The sequence below is a fragment of the Astyanax mexicanus genome, unplaced genomic scaffold (genome assembly GCF_023375975.1).
Source record: "Astyanax mexicanus isolate ESR-SI-001 unplaced genomic scaffold, AstMex3_surface scaffold_36, whole genome shotgun sequence".
Classification (NCBI taxonomy): Eukaryota; Metazoa; Chordata; class Actinopteri; order Characiformes; family Acestrorhamphidae; genus Astyanax; species Astyanax mexicanus.
In genome coordinates this window covers 422,501-435,000 of record NW_026040046.1, presented here as the reverse complement: position 1 = coordinate 435,000, position 12,500 = coordinate 422,501, and the positions used below count along the sequence as shown (strand labels likewise).

The 12,500-nt window shown below is 46.6% G+C and overlaps 53 non-coding genes and 2 pseudogenes across 53 annotated transcripts in view; all 55 read right to left on the bottom strand.

The window, feature by feature from the left end:
• Positions 1-78: 78 nt before the first annotated feature.
• On the bottom strand, positions 79-197 carry LOC125791210 (5S ribosomal RNA). The gene has a single exon (XR_007430936.1). It is a non-coding gene; the product is annotated as a 5S ribosomal RNA (ribosomal RNA).
• Positions 198-307: 110 nt separating this feature from the next.
• On the bottom strand, positions 308-426 carry LOC125792278 (5S ribosomal RNA). Its single transcript, XR_007432010.1, has one exon. It is a non-coding gene; the product is annotated as a 5S ribosomal RNA (ribosomal RNA).
• Positions 427-536: 110 nt separating this feature from the next.
• Positions 537-655, bottom strand: LOC125791209 (5S ribosomal RNA). Its single transcript, XR_007430935.1, has one exon. It is a non-coding gene; the product is annotated as a 5S ribosomal RNA (ribosomal RNA).
• Positions 656-765: 110 nt separating this feature from the next.
• LOC125792799 (5S ribosomal RNA) lies at positions 766-874 on the bottom strand (annotated as a pseudogene).
• A 110-nt stretch (positions 875-984) lies between these two features.
• Positions 985-1,103, bottom strand: LOC125791207 (5S ribosomal RNA). Its single transcript, XR_007430933.1, has one exon. It is a non-coding gene; the product is annotated as a 5S ribosomal RNA (ribosomal RNA).
• A 110-nt stretch (positions 1,104-1,213) lies between these two features.
• LOC125791206 (5S ribosomal RNA) lies at positions 1,214-1,332 on the bottom strand. The gene has a single exon (XR_007430932.1). It is a non-coding gene; the product is annotated as a 5S ribosomal RNA (ribosomal RNA).
• A 110-nt stretch (positions 1,333-1,442) lies between these two features.
• Positions 1,443-1,561, bottom strand: LOC125791205 (5S ribosomal RNA). The gene has a single exon (XR_007430931.1). It is a non-coding gene; the product is annotated as a 5S ribosomal RNA (ribosomal RNA).
• Positions 1,562-1,671: 110 nt separating this feature from the next.
• On the bottom strand, positions 1,672-1,790 carry LOC125791204 (5S ribosomal RNA). The gene has a single exon (XR_007430930.1). It is a non-coding gene; the product is annotated as a 5S ribosomal RNA (ribosomal RNA).
• A 110-nt stretch (positions 1,791-1,900) lies between these two features.
• LOC125791203 (5S ribosomal RNA) lies at positions 1,901-2,019 on the bottom strand. The gene has a single exon (XR_007430929.1). It is a non-coding gene; the product is annotated as a 5S ribosomal RNA (ribosomal RNA).
• A 110-nt stretch (positions 2,020-2,129) lies between these two features.
• Positions 2,130-2,248, bottom strand: LOC125792603 (5S ribosomal RNA). Its single transcript, XR_007432335.1, has one exon. It is a non-coding gene; the product is annotated as a 5S ribosomal RNA (ribosomal RNA).
• A 110-nt stretch (positions 2,249-2,358) lies between these two features.
• LOC125792004 (5S ribosomal RNA) lies at positions 2,359-2,477 on the bottom strand. Its single transcript, XR_007431736.1, has one exon. It is a non-coding gene; the product is annotated as a 5S ribosomal RNA (ribosomal RNA).
• Positions 2,478-2,587: 110 nt separating this feature from the next.
• On the bottom strand, positions 2,588-2,706 carry LOC125791202 (5S ribosomal RNA). The gene has a single exon (XR_007430928.1). It is a non-coding gene; the product is annotated as a 5S ribosomal RNA (ribosomal RNA).
• Positions 2,707-2,816: 110 nt separating this feature from the next.
• Positions 2,817-2,935, bottom strand: LOC125791201 (5S ribosomal RNA). The gene has a single exon (XR_007430927.1). It is a non-coding gene; the product is annotated as a 5S ribosomal RNA (ribosomal RNA).
• Positions 2,936-3,045: 110 nt separating this feature from the next.
• Positions 3,046-3,164, bottom strand: LOC125792395 (5S ribosomal RNA). The gene has a single exon (XR_007432127.1). It is a non-coding gene; the product is annotated as a 5S ribosomal RNA (ribosomal RNA).
• A 110-nt stretch (positions 3,165-3,274) lies between these two features.
• LOC125792128 (5S ribosomal RNA) lies at positions 3,275-3,393 on the bottom strand. The gene has a single exon (XR_007431860.1). It is a non-coding gene; the product is annotated as a 5S ribosomal RNA (ribosomal RNA).
• Positions 3,394-3,503: 110 nt separating this feature from the next.
• Positions 3,504-3,622, bottom strand: LOC125792564 (5S ribosomal RNA). Its single transcript, XR_007432296.1, has one exon. It is a non-coding gene; the product is annotated as a 5S ribosomal RNA (ribosomal RNA).
• A 110-nt stretch (positions 3,623-3,732) lies between these two features.
• LOC125791878 (5S ribosomal RNA) lies at positions 3,733-3,851 on the bottom strand. Its single transcript, XR_007431610.1, has one exon. It is a non-coding gene; the product is annotated as a 5S ribosomal RNA (ribosomal RNA).
• A 110-nt stretch (positions 3,852-3,961) lies between these two features.
• On the bottom strand, positions 3,962-4,080 carry LOC125791200 (5S ribosomal RNA). Its single transcript, XR_007430926.1, has one exon. It is a non-coding gene; the product is annotated as a 5S ribosomal RNA (ribosomal RNA).
• A 110-nt stretch (positions 4,081-4,190) lies between these two features.
• On the bottom strand, positions 4,191-4,309 carry LOC125791199 (5S ribosomal RNA). The gene has a single exon (XR_007430925.1). It is a non-coding gene; the product is annotated as a 5S ribosomal RNA (ribosomal RNA).
• A 110-nt stretch (positions 4,310-4,419) lies between these two features.
• On the bottom strand, positions 4,420-4,538 carry LOC125791198 (5S ribosomal RNA). The gene has a single exon (XR_007430924.1). It is a non-coding gene; the product is annotated as a 5S ribosomal RNA (ribosomal RNA).
• Positions 4,539-4,648: 110 nt separating this feature from the next.
• Positions 4,649-4,767, bottom strand: LOC125791196 (5S ribosomal RNA). The gene has a single exon (XR_007430921.1). It is a non-coding gene; the product is annotated as a 5S ribosomal RNA (ribosomal RNA).
• A 110-nt stretch (positions 4,768-4,877) lies between these two features.
• LOC125791852 (5S ribosomal RNA) lies at positions 4,878-4,996 on the bottom strand. Its single transcript, XR_007431584.1, has one exon. It is a non-coding gene; the product is annotated as a 5S ribosomal RNA (ribosomal RNA).
• A 110-nt stretch (positions 4,997-5,106) lies between these two features.
• On the bottom strand, positions 5,107-5,225 carry LOC125791195 (5S ribosomal RNA). Its single transcript, XR_007430920.1, has one exon. It is a non-coding gene; the product is annotated as a 5S ribosomal RNA (ribosomal RNA).
• Positions 5,226-5,335: 110 nt separating this feature from the next.
• On the bottom strand, positions 5,336-5,454 carry LOC125791194 (5S ribosomal RNA). Its single transcript, XR_007430919.1, has one exon. It is a non-coding gene; the product is annotated as a 5S ribosomal RNA (ribosomal RNA).
• A 110-nt stretch (positions 5,455-5,564) lies between these two features.
• LOC125791193 (5S ribosomal RNA) lies at positions 5,565-5,683 on the bottom strand. Its single transcript, XR_007430918.1, has one exon. It is a non-coding gene; the product is annotated as a 5S ribosomal RNA (ribosomal RNA).
• A 110-nt stretch (positions 5,684-5,793) lies between these two features.
• Positions 5,794-5,912, bottom strand: LOC125791191 (5S ribosomal RNA). The gene has a single exon (XR_007430917.1). It is a non-coding gene; the product is annotated as a 5S ribosomal RNA (ribosomal RNA).
• A 110-nt stretch (positions 5,913-6,022) lies between these two features.
• Positions 6,023-6,141, bottom strand: LOC125792576 (5S ribosomal RNA). The gene has a single exon (XR_007432308.1). It is a non-coding gene; the product is annotated as a 5S ribosomal RNA (ribosomal RNA).
• Positions 6,142-6,251: 110 nt separating this feature from the next.
• Positions 6,252-6,370, bottom strand: LOC125791838 (5S ribosomal RNA). The gene has a single exon (XR_007431570.1). It is a non-coding gene; the product is annotated as a 5S ribosomal RNA (ribosomal RNA).
• A 110-nt stretch (positions 6,371-6,480) lies between these two features.
• Positions 6,481-6,599, bottom strand: LOC125791189 (5S ribosomal RNA). Its single transcript, XR_007430915.1, has one exon. It is a non-coding gene; the product is annotated as a 5S ribosomal RNA (ribosomal RNA).
• A 110-nt stretch (positions 6,600-6,709) lies between these two features.
• LOC125792031 (5S ribosomal RNA) lies at positions 6,710-6,828 on the bottom strand. Its single transcript, XR_007431763.1, has one exon. It is a non-coding gene; the product is annotated as a 5S ribosomal RNA (ribosomal RNA).
• A 110-nt stretch (positions 6,829-6,938) lies between these two features.
• Positions 6,939-7,057, bottom strand: LOC125791939 (5S ribosomal RNA). Its single transcript, XR_007431671.1, has one exon. It is a non-coding gene; the product is annotated as a 5S ribosomal RNA (ribosomal RNA).
• A 110-nt stretch (positions 7,058-7,167) lies between these two features.
• Positions 7,168-7,286, bottom strand: LOC125791955 (5S ribosomal RNA). The gene has a single exon (XR_007431687.1). It is a non-coding gene; the product is annotated as a 5S ribosomal RNA (ribosomal RNA).
• Positions 7,287-7,396: 110 nt separating this feature from the next.
• LOC125791188 (5S ribosomal RNA) lies at positions 7,397-7,515 on the bottom strand. Its single transcript, XR_007430914.1, has one exon. It is a non-coding gene; the product is annotated as a 5S ribosomal RNA (ribosomal RNA).
• Positions 7,516-7,625: 110 nt separating this feature from the next.
• On the bottom strand, positions 7,626-7,744 carry LOC125792602 (5S ribosomal RNA). The gene has a single exon (XR_007432334.1). It is a non-coding gene; the product is annotated as a 5S ribosomal RNA (ribosomal RNA).
• A 110-nt stretch (positions 7,745-7,854) lies between these two features.
• On the bottom strand, positions 7,855-7,973 carry LOC125792003 (5S ribosomal RNA). The gene has a single exon (XR_007431735.1). It is a non-coding gene; the product is annotated as a 5S ribosomal RNA (ribosomal RNA).
• Positions 7,974-8,083: 110 nt separating this feature from the next.
• Positions 8,084-8,202, bottom strand: LOC125791187 (5S ribosomal RNA). Its single transcript, XR_007430913.1, has one exon. It is a non-coding gene; the product is annotated as a 5S ribosomal RNA (ribosomal RNA).
• Positions 8,203-8,312: 110 nt separating this feature from the next.
• Positions 8,313-8,431, bottom strand: LOC125791186 (5S ribosomal RNA). Its single transcript, XR_007430912.1, has one exon. It is a non-coding gene; the product is annotated as a 5S ribosomal RNA (ribosomal RNA).
• Positions 8,432-8,541: 110 nt separating this feature from the next.
• LOC125792394 (5S ribosomal RNA) lies at positions 8,542-8,660 on the bottom strand. The gene has a single exon (XR_007432126.1). It is a non-coding gene; the product is annotated as a 5S ribosomal RNA (ribosomal RNA).
• A 110-nt stretch (positions 8,661-8,770) lies between these two features.
• LOC125792127 (5S ribosomal RNA) lies at positions 8,771-8,889 on the bottom strand. The gene has a single exon (XR_007431859.1). It is a non-coding gene; the product is annotated as a 5S ribosomal RNA (ribosomal RNA).
• Positions 8,890-8,999: 110 nt separating this feature from the next.
• LOC125792563 (5S ribosomal RNA) lies at positions 9,000-9,118 on the bottom strand. Its single transcript, XR_007432295.1, has one exon. It is a non-coding gene; the product is annotated as a 5S ribosomal RNA (ribosomal RNA).
• A 110-nt stretch (positions 9,119-9,228) lies between these two features.
• On the bottom strand, positions 9,229-9,347 carry LOC125791185 (5S ribosomal RNA). The gene has a single exon (XR_007430911.1). It is a non-coding gene; the product is annotated as a 5S ribosomal RNA (ribosomal RNA).
• Positions 9,348-9,457: 110 nt separating this feature from the next.
• Positions 9,458-9,576, bottom strand: LOC125791183 (5S ribosomal RNA). The gene has a single exon (XR_007430909.1). It is a non-coding gene; the product is annotated as a 5S ribosomal RNA (ribosomal RNA).
• Positions 9,577-9,686: 110 nt separating this feature from the next.
• LOC125791182 (5S ribosomal RNA) lies at positions 9,687-9,805 on the bottom strand. The gene has a single exon (XR_007430908.1). It is a non-coding gene; the product is annotated as a 5S ribosomal RNA (ribosomal RNA).
• A 110-nt stretch (positions 9,806-9,915) lies between these two features.
• On the bottom strand, positions 9,916-10,034 carry LOC125791181 (5S ribosomal RNA). The gene has a single exon (XR_007430907.1). It is a non-coding gene; the product is annotated as a 5S ribosomal RNA (ribosomal RNA).
• A 110-nt stretch (positions 10,035-10,144) lies between these two features.
• Positions 10,145-10,263, bottom strand: LOC125791180 (5S ribosomal RNA). Its single transcript, XR_007430906.1, has one exon. It is a non-coding gene; the product is annotated as a 5S ribosomal RNA (ribosomal RNA).
• Positions 10,264-10,373: 110 nt separating this feature from the next.
• Positions 10,374-10,492, bottom strand: LOC125792601 (5S ribosomal RNA). The gene has a single exon (XR_007432333.1). It is a non-coding gene; the product is annotated as a 5S ribosomal RNA (ribosomal RNA).
• Positions 10,493-10,602: 110 nt separating this feature from the next.
• On the bottom strand, positions 10,603-10,721 carry LOC125792002 (5S ribosomal RNA). Its single transcript, XR_007431734.1, has one exon. It is a non-coding gene; the product is annotated as a 5S ribosomal RNA (ribosomal RNA).
• A 110-nt stretch (positions 10,722-10,831) lies between these two features.
• Positions 10,832-10,950, bottom strand: LOC125791179 (5S ribosomal RNA). Its single transcript, XR_007430905.1, has one exon. It is a non-coding gene; the product is annotated as a 5S ribosomal RNA (ribosomal RNA).
• A 110-nt stretch (positions 10,951-11,060) lies between these two features.
• On the bottom strand, positions 11,061-11,179 carry LOC125791178 (5S ribosomal RNA). The gene has a single exon (XR_007430904.1). It is a non-coding gene; the product is annotated as a 5S ribosomal RNA (ribosomal RNA).
• A 110-nt stretch (positions 11,180-11,289) lies between these two features.
• Positions 11,290-11,408, bottom strand: LOC125792393 (5S ribosomal RNA). Its single transcript, XR_007432125.1, has one exon. It is a non-coding gene; the product is annotated as a 5S ribosomal RNA (ribosomal RNA).
• Positions 11,409-11,518: 110 nt separating this feature from the next.
• LOC125792126 (5S ribosomal RNA) lies at positions 11,519-11,637 on the bottom strand. Its single transcript, XR_007431858.1, has one exon. It is a non-coding gene; the product is annotated as a 5S ribosomal RNA (ribosomal RNA).
• Positions 11,638-11,747: 110 nt separating this feature from the next.
• On the bottom strand, positions 11,748-11,866 carry LOC125792682 (5S ribosomal RNA; annotated as a pseudogene).
• Positions 11,867-11,976: 110 nt separating this feature from the next.
• On the bottom strand, positions 11,977-12,095 carry LOC125791877 (5S ribosomal RNA). The gene has a single exon (XR_007431609.1). It is a non-coding gene; the product is annotated as a 5S ribosomal RNA (ribosomal RNA).
• Positions 12,096-12,205: 110 nt separating this feature from the next.
• Positions 12,206-12,323, bottom strand: LOC125792514 (5S ribosomal RNA). The gene has a single exon (XR_007432247.1). It is a non-coding gene; the product is annotated as a 5S ribosomal RNA (ribosomal RNA).
• Positions 12,324-12,433: 110 nt separating this feature from the next.
• Positions 12,434-12,500, bottom strand: part of LOC125791177 (5S ribosomal RNA) — a 119-nt gene continuing 52 nt past the window's right edge. The window contains exon 1 of the ribosomal RNA XR_007430903.1: positions 12,434-12,500. This exon is cut by the window's right edge and continues 52 nt beyond it. This is a non-coding gene — a ribosomal RNA (5S ribosomal RNA).

Sequence of the window (12,500 nt, the reverse complement as noted above, 5' to 3'; positions counted from 1 at the left end):
AACTTCATCTATGTTGGGTTTCAGATAACAAACTAGTAATGTATAACAAGACCATGGTAATGGAAGCAAGAGGGGAAAAGCTTACAGCACCTGGTATTCCCAGGTGGTCTCCCATCCAAGTACTAACCAGGCCAAACCCTGCTTAGCTTCCGAGATCAGACGAGATCGGGCGTTCTCAGGGTAGTGTGACCGTAAGCCATTGCATAGCTCTCATCAAGACTACTTATGCAACTTCATCTATGTTGGGTTTCAGATAACAAACTAGTAATGTATAACAAGACCATGGTAATGGAAGCAAGAGGGGAAAAGCTTACAGCACCTGGTATTCCCAGGTGGTCTCCCATCCAAGTACTAACCAGGCCAAACCCTGCATAGCTTCCGAGATCAGACGAGATCGGGCGTTCTCAGGGTAGTGTGACCGTAAGCCATTGCAGAGCTCTCATCAAGACTACTTATGCAACTTCATCTATGTTGGGTTTCAGATAACAAACTAGTAATGTATAACAAGACCATGGTAATGGAAGCAAGAGGGGAAAAGCTTACAGCACCTGGTATTCCCAGGTGGTCTCCCATCCAAGTACTAACCAGGCCAAACCCTGCTTAGCTTCCGAGATCAGACGAGATCGGGCGTTCTCAGGGTAGTGTGACCGTAAGCAATTGCAGAGCTCTCATCAAGACTACTTATGCAACTTCATCTATGTTGGGTTTCAGATAACAAACTAGTAATGTATAACAAGACCATGGTAATGGAAGCAAGAGGGGAAAAGCTTACAGCACCTGGTATTCCCAGGTGGTCTCCCATGCAAGTTCTAACTAGGCCAAACCCTGCTTATCTTCCGAGATCAGGCGTTCTCAGGGTAGTGTGACCGTAAGCCATTGCAGAGCTCTCATCAAGACTACTTATGCAACTTCATCTATGTTGGGTTTCAGATAACAAACTAGTAATGTATAACAAGACCATGGTAATGGAAGCAAGAGGGGAAAAGCTTACAGCACCTGGTATTCCCAGGTGGTCTCCCATCCAAGTACTAACCAGGCCAAACCCTGCTTAGCTTCCGAGATCAGACGAGATCGGGCGTTCTCAGGGTAGTGTGACCGTAAGCCATTGCAGAGCTCTCATCAAGACTACTTATGCAACTTCATCTATGTTGGGTTTCAGATAACAAACTAGTAATGTATAACAAGACCATGCTAATGGAAGCAAGAGGGGAAAAGCTTACAGCACCTGGTATTCCCAGGTGGTCTCCCATCCAAGTACTAACCAGGCCAAACCCTGCTTAGCTTCCGAGATCAGACGAGATCGGGCGTTCTCAGGGTAGTGTGACCGTAAGCCATTGCAGAGCTCTCATCAAGACTACTTATGCAACTTCATCTATGTTGGGTTTCAGATAACAAACTAGTAATGTATAACAAGACCATGGTAATGGAAGCAAGAGGGGAAAAGCTTACAGCACCTGGTATTCCCAGGTGGTCTCCCATCCAAGTACTAACCAGGCCAAACCCTGCTTAGCTTCCGAGATCAGACGAGATCGGGCGTTCTCAGGGTAGTGTGACCGTAAGCCATTGCAGAGCTCTCATCAAGACTACTTATGCAACTTCATCTATGTTGGGTTTCAGATAACAAACTAGTAATGTATAACAAGACCATGGTAATGGAAGCAAGAGGGGTAAAGCTTACAGCACCTGGTATTCCCAGGTGGTCTCCCATCCAAGTACTAACCAGGCCAAACCCTGCTTAGCTTCCGAGATCAGACGAGATCGGGCGTTCTCAGGGTAGTGTGACCGTAAGCCATTGCAGAGCTCTCATCAAGACTACTTATGCAACTTCATCTATGTTGGGTTTCAGATAACAAACTAGTAATGTATAACAAGACCATGGTAATGGAAGCAAGAGGGGAAAAGCTTACAGCACCTGGTATTCCCAGGTGGTCTCCCATCCAAGTACTAACCAGGCCAAACCCTGCTTAGCTTCCGAGATCAGACGAGATCGGGCGTTCTCAGGGTAGTGTGACCGTAAGCCATTGCAGAGCTCTCATCAAGACTACTTATGCAACTTCATCTATGTTGGGTTTCAGATAACAAACTAGTAATGTATAACAAGACCATGGTAATGGAAGCAAGAGGGGAAAAGCTTACAGCACCTGGTATTCCCAGGTGGTCTCCCATCCAAGTACTAACCAGGCCAAAGCCTGCTTAGCTTCAGAGATCAGACGAGATCGGGCGTTCTCAGGGTAGTGTGACCGTAAGCCATTGCAGAGCTCTCATCAAGACTACTTATGCAACTTCATCTATGTTGGGTTTCAGATAACAAACTAGTAATGTATAACAAGACCATGGTAATGGAAGCAAGAGGGGAAAAGCTTACAGCACCTGCTATTCCCAGGTGGTCTCCCATCCAAGTACTAACCAGGCCAAACCCTGCTTAGCTTCCGAGATCAGACGAGATCGGGCGTTCTCAGGGTAGTGTGACCGTAAGCCATTGCAGAGCTCTCATCAAGACTACTTATGCAACTTCATCTATGTTGGGTTTCAGATAACAAACTAGTAATGTATAACAAGACCATGCTAATGGAAGCAAGAGGGGAAAAGCTTACAGCACCTGGTATTCCCAGGTGGTCTCCCATCCAAGTACTAACCAGGCCAAACCCTGCTTAGCTTCCGAGATCAGACGAGATCGGGCGTTCTCAGGGTAGTGTGACCGTAAGCCATTGCAGAGCTCTCATCAAGACTACTTATGCAACTTCATCTATGTTGGGTTTCAGATAACAAACTAGTAATGTATAACAAGACCATGGTAATGGAAGCAAGAGGGGAAAAGCTTACAGCACCTGGTATTCCCAGGTGGTCTCCCATCCAAGTACTAACCAGGCCAAACCCTGCTTAGCTTCCGAGATCAGACGAGATCGGGCGTTCTCAGGGTAGTGTGACCGTAAGCCATTGCAGAGCTCTCATCAAGACTACTTATGCAACTTCATCTATGTTGGGTTTCAGTTAACAAACTAGTAATGTATAACAAGACCATGGTAATGGAAGCAAGAGGGGAAAAGCTTACAGCACCTGGTATTCCCAGGTGGTCTCCCATCCAAGTACTAACCAGGCCAAACCCTGCTTAGCTTCCGAGATCAGACGAGATCGGGCGATCTCACGGTAGTGTGACCGTAAGCCATTGCAGAGCTCTCATCAAGACTACTTATGCAACTTCATCTATGTTGGGTTTCAGATAACAAACTAGTAATGTATAACATGAACATGGTAATGGAAGCAAGAGGGGAAAAGCTTACAGCACCTGGTATTCCCAGGTGGTCTCCCATCCAAGTACTAACCAGGCCAAACCCTGCTTAGCTTCCGAGATCAGACGAGATCGGGCGTTCTCACGGTAGTGTGACCGTAAGCCATTGCAGAGCTCTCATCAAGACTACTTATGCAACTTCATCTATGTTGGGTTTCAGATAACAAACTAGTAATGTATAACAAGACCATGGTAATGGAAGCAAGAGGGGAAAAGCTTACAGCACCTGGTATTCCCAGGTGGTCTCCCATCCAAGTACTAACCAGGCCAAACCCTGCTTAGCTTCCGAGATGAGACGAGATCGGGCGTTCTCAGGGTAGTGTGACCGTAAGCCATTGCAGAGCTCTCATCAAGACAAATTATGCAACTTCATCTATGTTGGGTTTCAGATAACAAACTAGTAATGTATAACAAGACCATGGTAATGGAAGCAAGAGGGGAAAAGCTTACAGCACCTGGTATTCCCAGGTGGTCTCCCATCCAAGTACTAACCAGGCCAAACCCTGCTTAGCTTCCGAGATCAGACGAGATCGGGCGTTCTCAGGGAAGTGTGACCGCAAGCCATTGCAGAGCTCTCATCAAGACTACTTATGCAACTTCATCTATGTTGGGTTCCAGATAACAAACTAGTAATGTATAACAAGACCATGGTAATGGAAGCAAGAGGGGAAAAGCTTACAGCACCTGGTATTCCCAGGTGGTCTCCCATCCAAGTACTAACCAGGCCAAACCCTGCTTAGCTTCCGAGATCAGACGAGATCGGGCGTTCTCAGGGTAGTGTGACCGTAAGCCATTGCAGAGCTCTCATCAAGACTACTTATGCAACTTCATCTATGTTGGGTTTCAGATAACAAACTAGTAATGTATAACAAGACCATGGTAATGGAAGCAAGAGGGGAAAAGCTTACAGCACCTGGTATTCCCAGGTGGTCTCCCATCCAAGTACTAACCAGGCCAAACCCTGCTTAGCTTCCGAGATCAGACGAGATCGGGCGTTCTCAGGGTAGTGTGACCGTAAGCCATTGCAGAGCTCTCATCAAGACTACTTATGCAACTTCATCTATGTTGGGTTTCAGATAACAAACTAGTAATGTATAACAAGACAATGGTAATGGAAGCAAGAGGGGAAAAGCTTACAGCACCTGGTATTCCCAGGTGGTCTCCCATCCAAGTACTAACCAGGCCAAACCCTGCTTAGCTTCCGAGATCAGACGAGATCGGGCGTTCTCAGGGTAGTGTGACCGTAAGCCATTGCAGAGCTCTCATCAAGACTACTTATGCAACTTCATCTATGTTGGGTTTCAGATAACAAACTAGTAATGTATAACAAGACCATGGTAATGGAAGCAAGAGGGGAAAAGCTTACAGCACCTGGTATTCCCAGGTGGTCTCCCATCCAAGTACTAACCAGGCCAAACCCTGCTTAGCTTCCGAGATCAGACGAGATCGGGCGTTCTCAGGGTAGTGTGACCGTAAGCCATTGCAGAGCTCTCATCAAGACTACTTATGCAACTTCATCTATGTTGGGTTTCAGATAAAAAACTAGTAATGTATAACAAGACCATGGTAATGGAAGCAAGAGGGGAAAAGCTTACAGCACCTGGAATTCCCAGGTGGTCTCCCATCCAAGTACTAACCAGGCCAAACCCTGCTTAGCTTCCGAGATCAGACGAGATCGGGCATTCTCAGGGTAGTGTGACCGTAAGCCATTGCAGAGCTCTCATCAAGACTACTTATGCAACTTCATCTATGTTGGGTTTCAGATAACAAACTAGTAATGTATAACAAGACCATGGTAATGGAAGCAAGAGGGGAAAAGCTTACAGCACCTGGTATTCCCAGGTGGTCTCCCATCCAAGTACTAACCAGGCCAAACCCTGCTTAGCTTCCGAGATCAGACGAGATCGGGCGTTCTCAGGGTAGTGTGACCGTAAGCCATTGCAGAGCTCTCATCAAGACTACTTATGCAACTTCATCTATGTTGGGTTTCAGATAACAAACTAGTAATGTATAACAAGACCATGGTAATGGAAGCAAGAGGGGAAAAGCTTACAGCACCTGGTATTCCCAGGTGGTCTCCCATCCAAGTACTAACCAGGCCAAACCCTGCTTAGCTTCCGAGATCAGACGAGATCGGGCGTTCTCAGGGTAGTGTGACCGTAAGCCATTGCAGAGCTCTCATCAAGACTACTTATGCAACTTCATTTATGTTGGGTTTCAGATAACAAACTAGTAATGTATAACAAGACCATGGTAATGGAAGCAAGAGGGGAAAAGCTTACAGCACCTGGTATTCCCAGGTGGTCTCCCATCCAAGTACTAACCAGGCCAAACCCTGCTTAGCTTCCGAGATCAGACGAGATCGGGCGTTCTCAGGGTAGTGTGACCGTAAGCCATTGCAGAGCTCTCATCAAGACTACTTATGCAACTTCATCTATGTTGGGTTTCAGATAACAAACTAGTAATGTATAACAAGACCATGGTAATGGAAGCAAGAGGGGAAAAGCTTACAGCACCTGGTATTCCCAGGTGGTCTCCCATCCAAGTACTAACCAGGCCAAACCCTGCTTAGCTTCCGAGATCAGACGAGATCGGGCGTTCTCAGGGTAGTGTGACCGTAAGCCATTGCAGAGCTCTCATCAAGACTGCTTATGCAACTTCATCTATGTTGGGTTTCAGATAAAAAACTAGTAATGTATAACAAGACCATGGTAATGGAAGCAAGAGGGGAAAAGCTTACAGCACCTGGTATTCCCAGGTGGTCTCCCATCCAAGTACTAACCAGGCCAAACGCTGCTTAGCTTCCGAGATCAGACAAGATCGGGCGTTCTCAGGGTAGTGTGACCGTAAGCCATTGCACAGCTCTCATCAAGACTACTTATGCAACTTCATCTATGTTGGGTTTCAGATAACAAACTAGTAATGTATAACAAGACCATGGTAATGGAAGCAAGAGGGGAAAAGCTTACAGCACCTGGTATTCCCAGGTGGACTCCCATCCAAGTACTAACCAGGCCAAACCCTGCTTAGCTTCCGAGATCAGACGAGATCGGGCGTTCTCAGGGTAGTGTGACCGTAAGCCATTGCAGAGCTCTCATCAAGACTACTTATGCAACTTCATCTACGTTGGGTTTCAGATAACAAACTAGTAATGTATAACAAGACCATGGTAATGGAAGCAAGAGGGGAAAAGCTTACAGCACCTGGTATTCCCAGGTGGTCTCCCATCCAAGTACTAACCAGGCCAAACCCTGCTTAGCTTCCGAGATCAGACGAGATCGGGCGTTCTCAGGGTAGTGTGACCGTAAGCCATTGCAGACCTCTCATCAAGACTAATTATGCAACTTCATCTATGTTGGGTTTCAGATAACAAACTAGTAATGTATAACAAGACCATGGTAATGGAAGCAAGAGGGGAAAATCTTACAGCACCTGGTATTCCCAGGTGGTCTCCCATCCAAGTACTAACCAGGCCAAACCCTGCTTAGCTTCCGAGATCAGACGAGATCGGGAGTTCTCAGGGTAGTGTGACCGTAAGCCATTGCAGAGCTCTCATCAAGACTACTTATGCAACTTCATCTATGTTGGGTTTCAGATAACAAACTAGTAATGTATAACAAGACCATGGTAATGGAAGCAAGAGGGGAAAAGCTTACAGCACCTGGTATTCCCAGGTGGTCTCCCATCCAAGTACGAACCAGGCCAAACCCTGCTTAGCTTCCGAGATCAGACGAGATCGGGCGTTCTCAGGGTAGTGTGACCGTAAGCCATTGCAGAGCTCTCATCAAGACTACTTATGCAACTTCATCTATGTTGGGTTTCAGATAACAAACTAGTAATGTATAACAAGACCATGGTAATGGAAGCAAGAGGGGAAAAGCTTACAGCACCTGGTATTCCCAGGTGGTCTCCCATCCAAGTACTAACCAGGCCAAACCCTGCTTAGCTTCCGAGATCAGACGAGATCGGGCGTTCTCGGGGTAGTGTGACCGTAAGCCATTGCAGAGCTCTCATCAAGACTACTTATGCAACTTCATCTATGTTGGGTTTCAGATAACAAACTAGTAATGTATAACAAGACCATGGTAATGGAAGCAAGAGGGGAAAAGCTTACAGCACCTGGTATTCCCAGGTGGTCTCCCATCCAAGTACTAACCAGGCCAAACCCTGCTTAGCTTCCGAGATCAGACGAGATCGGGCGTTCTCAGGGTAGTGTGACCGTAAGCCATTGCAGAGCTCTCATCAAGACTACTTATGCAACTTCATCTATGTTGGGTTTCAGATAACAAACTAGTAATGTATAACAAGACCATGGTAATGGAAGCAAGAGGGGAAAAGCTTACAGCACCTGGTATTCCCAGGTGGTCTCCCATCCAAGTACTAACCAGGCCAAAGCCTGCTTAGCTTCAGAGATCAGACGAGATCGGGCGTTCTCAGGGTAGTGTGACCGTAAGCCATTGCAGAGCTCTCATCAAGACTACTTATGCAACTTCATCTATGTTGGGTTTCAGATAACAAACTAGTAATGTATAACAAGACCATGGTAATGGAAGCAAGAGGGGAAAAGCTTACAGCACCTGCTATTCCCAGGTGGTCTCCCATCCAAGTACTAACCAGGCCAAACCCTGCTTAGCTTCCGAGATCAGACGAGATCGGGCGTTCTCAGGGTAGTGTGACCGTAAGCCATTGCAGAGCTCTCATCAAGACTACTTATGCAACTTCATCTATGTTGGGTTTCAGATAACAAACTAGTAATGTATAACAAGACCATGCTAATGGAAGCAAGAGGGGAAAAGCTTACAGCACCTGGTATTCCCAGGTGGTCTCCCATCCAAGTACTAACCAGGCCAAACCCTGCTTAGCTTCCGAGATCAGACGAGATCGGGCGTTCTCAGGGTAGTGTGACCGTAAGCCATTGCAGAGCTCTCATCAAGACTACTTATGCAACTTCATCTATGTTGGGTTTCAGATAACAAACTAGTAATGTATAACAAGACCATGGTAATGGAAGCAAGAGGGGAAAAGCTTACAGCACCTGGTATTCCCAGGTGGTCTCCCATCCAAGTACTAACCAGGCCAAACCCTGCTTAGCTTCCGAGATCAGACGAGATCGGGCGTTCTCAGGGTAGTGTGACCGTAAGCCATTGCAGAGCTCTCATCAAGACTACTTATGCAACTTCATCTATGTTGGGTTTCAGTTAACAAACTAGTAATGTATAACAAGACCATGGTAATGGAAGCAAGAGGGGAAAAGCTTACAGCACCTGGTATTCCCAGGTGGTCTCCCATCCAAGTACTAACCAGGCCAAACCCTGCTTAGCTTCCGAGATCAGACGAGATCGGGCGATCTCACGGTAGTGTGACCGTAAGCCATTGCAGAGCTCTCATCAAGACTACTTATGCAACTTCATCTATGTTGGGTTTCAGATAACAAACTAGTAATGTATAACATGAACATGGTAATGGAAGCAAGAGGGGAAAAGCTTACAGCACCTGGTATTCCCAGGTGGTCTCCCATCCAAGTACTAACCAGGCCAAACCCTGCTTAGCTTCCGAGATCAGACGAGATCGGGCGTTCTCACGGTAGTGTGACCGTAAGCCATTGCAGAGCTCTCATCAAGACTACTTATGCAACTTCATCTATGTTGGGTTTCAGATAACAAACTAGTAATGTATAACAAGACCATGGTAATGGAAGCAAGAGGGGAAAAGCTTACAGCACCTGGTATTCCCAGGTGGTCTCCCATCCAAGTACTAACCAGGCCAAACCCTGCTTAGCTTCCGAGATGAGACGAGATCGGGCGTTCTCAGGGTAGTGTGACCGTAAGCCATTGCAGAGCTCTCATCAAGACAAATTATGCAACTTCATCTATGTTGGGTTTCAGATAACAAACTAGTAATGTATAACAAGACCATGGTAATGGAAGCAAGAGGGGAAAAGCTTACAGCACCTGGTATTCCCAGGTGGTCTCCCATCCAAGTACTAACCAGGCCAAACCCTGCTTAGCTTCCGAGATCAGACGAGATCGGGCGTTCTCAGGGTAGTGTGACCGTAAGCCATTGCAGAGCTCTCATCAAGACTACTTATGCAACTTCATCTATGTTGGGTTTCAGATAACAAACTAGTAATGTATAACAAGACCATGCTAATGGAAGCAAGAGGGGAAAAGCTTACAGCACCTGGTATTCCCAGGTGGTCTCCCATCCAAGTACTAACCAGGCCAAACCCTGCTTAGCTTCCGAGATCAGACGAGATCGGGCGTTCTCAGGGTAGTGTGACCGTAAGCCATTGCAGAGCTCTCATCAAGACTACTTATGCAACTTCATCTATGTTGGGTTTCAGATAACAAACTAGTAATGTATAACAAGACCATGGTAATGGAAGCAAGAGGGGAAAAGCTTACAGCACCTGGTATTCCCAGGTGGTCTCCCATCCAAGTACTAACCAGGCCAAACCCTGCTTAGCTTCCGAGATCAGACGAGATCGGGCGTTCTCAGGGTAGTGTGACCGTAAGCCATTGCAGAGCTCTCATCAAGACTACTTATGCAACTTCATCTATGTTGGGTTTCAGATAACAAACTAGTAATGTATAACAAGACCATGGTAATGGAAGCAAGAGGGGTAAAGCTTACAGCACCTGGTATTCCCAGGTGGTCTCCCATCCAAGTACTAACCAGGCCAAACCCTGCTTAGCTTCCGAGATCAGACGAGATCGGGCGTTCTCAGGGTAGTGTGACCGTAAGCCATTGCAGAGCTCTCATCAAGACTACTTATGCAACTTCATCTATGTTGGGTTTCAGATAACAAACTAGTAATGTATAACAAGACCATGGTAATGGAAGCAAGAGGGGAAAAGCTTACAGCACCTGGTATTCCCAGGTGGTCTCCCATCCAAGTACTAACCAGGCCAAACCCTGCTTAGCTTCCGAGATCAGACGAGATCGGGCGTTCTCAGGGTAGTGTGACCGTAAGCCATTGCAGAGCTCTCATCAAGACTACTTATGCAACTTCATCTATGTTGGGTTTCAGATAACAAACTAGTAATGTATAACAAGACCATGGTAATGGAAGCAAGAGGGGAAAAGCTTACAGCACCTGGTATTCCCAGGTGGTCTCCCATCCAAGTACTAACCAGGCCAAAGCCTGCTTAGCTTCAGAGATCAGACGAGATCGGGCGTTCTCAGGGTAGTGTGACCGTAAGCCATTGCAGAGCTCTCATCAAGACTACTTATGCAACTTCATCTATGTTGGGTTTCAGATAACAAACTAGTAATGTATAACAAGACCATGGTAATGGAAGCAAGAGGGGAAAAGCTTACAGCACCTGCTATTCCCAGGTGGTCTCCCATCCAAGTACTAACCAGGCCAAACCCTGCTTAGCTTCCGAGATCAGACGAGATCGGGCGTTCTCAGGGTAGTGTGACCGTAAGCCATTGCAGAGCTCTCATCAAGACTACTTATGCAACTTCATCTATGTTGGGTTTCAGATAACAAACTAGTAATGTATAACAAGACCATGCTAATGGAAGCAAGAGGGGAAAAGCTTACAGCACCTGGTATTCCCAGGTGGTCTCCCATCCAAGTACTAACCAGGCCAAACCCTGCTTAGCTTCCGAGATCAGACGAGATCGGGCGTTCTCAGGGTAGTGTGACCGTAAGCCATTGCAGAGCTCTCATCAAGACTACTTATGCAACTTCATCTATGTTGGGTTTCAGATAACAAACTAGTAATGTATAACAAGACCATGGTAATGGAAGCAAGAGGGGAAAAGCTTACAGCACCTGGTATTCCCAGGTGGTCTCCCATCCAAGTACTAACCAGGCCAAACCCTGCTTAGCTTCCGAGATCAGACGAGATCGGGCGTTCTCAGGGTAGTGTGACCGTAAGCCATTGCAGAGCTCTCATCAAGACTACTTATGCAACTTCATCTATGTTGGGTTTCAGTTAACAAACTAGTAATGTATAACAAGACCATGGTAATGGAAGCAAGAGGGGAAAAGCTTACAGCACCTGGTATTCCCAGGTGGTCTCCCATCCAAGTACTAACCAGGCCAAACCCTGCTTAGCTTCCGAGATCAGACGAGATCGGGCGATCTCACGGTAGTGTGACCGTAAGCCATTGCAGAGCTCTCATCAAGACTACTTATGCAACTTCATCTATGTTGGGTTTCAGATAACAAACTAGTAATGTATAACATGAACATGGTAATGGAAGCAAGAGGGGAAAAGCTTACAGCACCTGGTATTCCCAGGTGGTCTCCCATCCAAGTACTAACCAGGCCAAACCCTGCTTAGCTTCCGAGATCAGACGAGATCGGGCGTTCTCACGGTAGTGTGACCGTAAGCCATTGCAGAGCTCTCATCAAGACTACTTATGCAACTTCATCTATGTTGGGTTTCAGATAACAAACTAGTAATGTATAACAAGACCATGGTAATGGAAGCAAGAGGGGAAAAGCTTACATCACCTGGTATTCCCAGGTGGTCTCCCATCCAAGTACTAACCAGGCCAAACCCTGCTTAGCTTCCGAGATGAGACGAGATCGGGCGTTCTCAGGGTAGTGTGACCGTAAGCCATTGCAGAGCTCTCATCAAGACAAATTATGCAACTTCATCTATGTTGGGTTTCAGATAACAAACTAGTAATGTATAACAAGACCATGGTAATGGAAGCAAGAGGGGAAAAGCTTACAGCACCTGGTATTCCCAGGTGGTCTCCCATCCAAGTACTAACCAGGCCAAACCCTGCTTAGCTTCCGAGATCAGACGAGATCGGGCGTTCTCAGGGAAGTGTGACCGCAAGCCGTTGCAGAGCTCTCATCAAGACTACTTATGCAACTTCATCTATGTTGGGTTCCAGATAACAAACTAGTAATGTATAACAAGACCATGGTAATGGAAGCAAGAGGGGAAAAGCTTACAGCACCTGGTATTCCCAGGTGGTCTCCCATCCAAGTACTAACCAGGCCAAACCCTGCTTAGCTTCCGAGATCAGACGAGATCGGCGTTCTCAGGGTAGTGTGACCGTAAGCCATTGCAGAGCTCTCATCAAGACTACTTATGCAACTTCATCTATGTTGGGTTTCAGATAACAAACTAGTAATGTATAACAAGACCATGGTAATGGAAGCAAGAGGGGAAAAGCTTACAGCACCTGGTATTCCCAGGTGGTCTCCCATCCAAGTACTAACCAGGCCAAACCCTGCTTA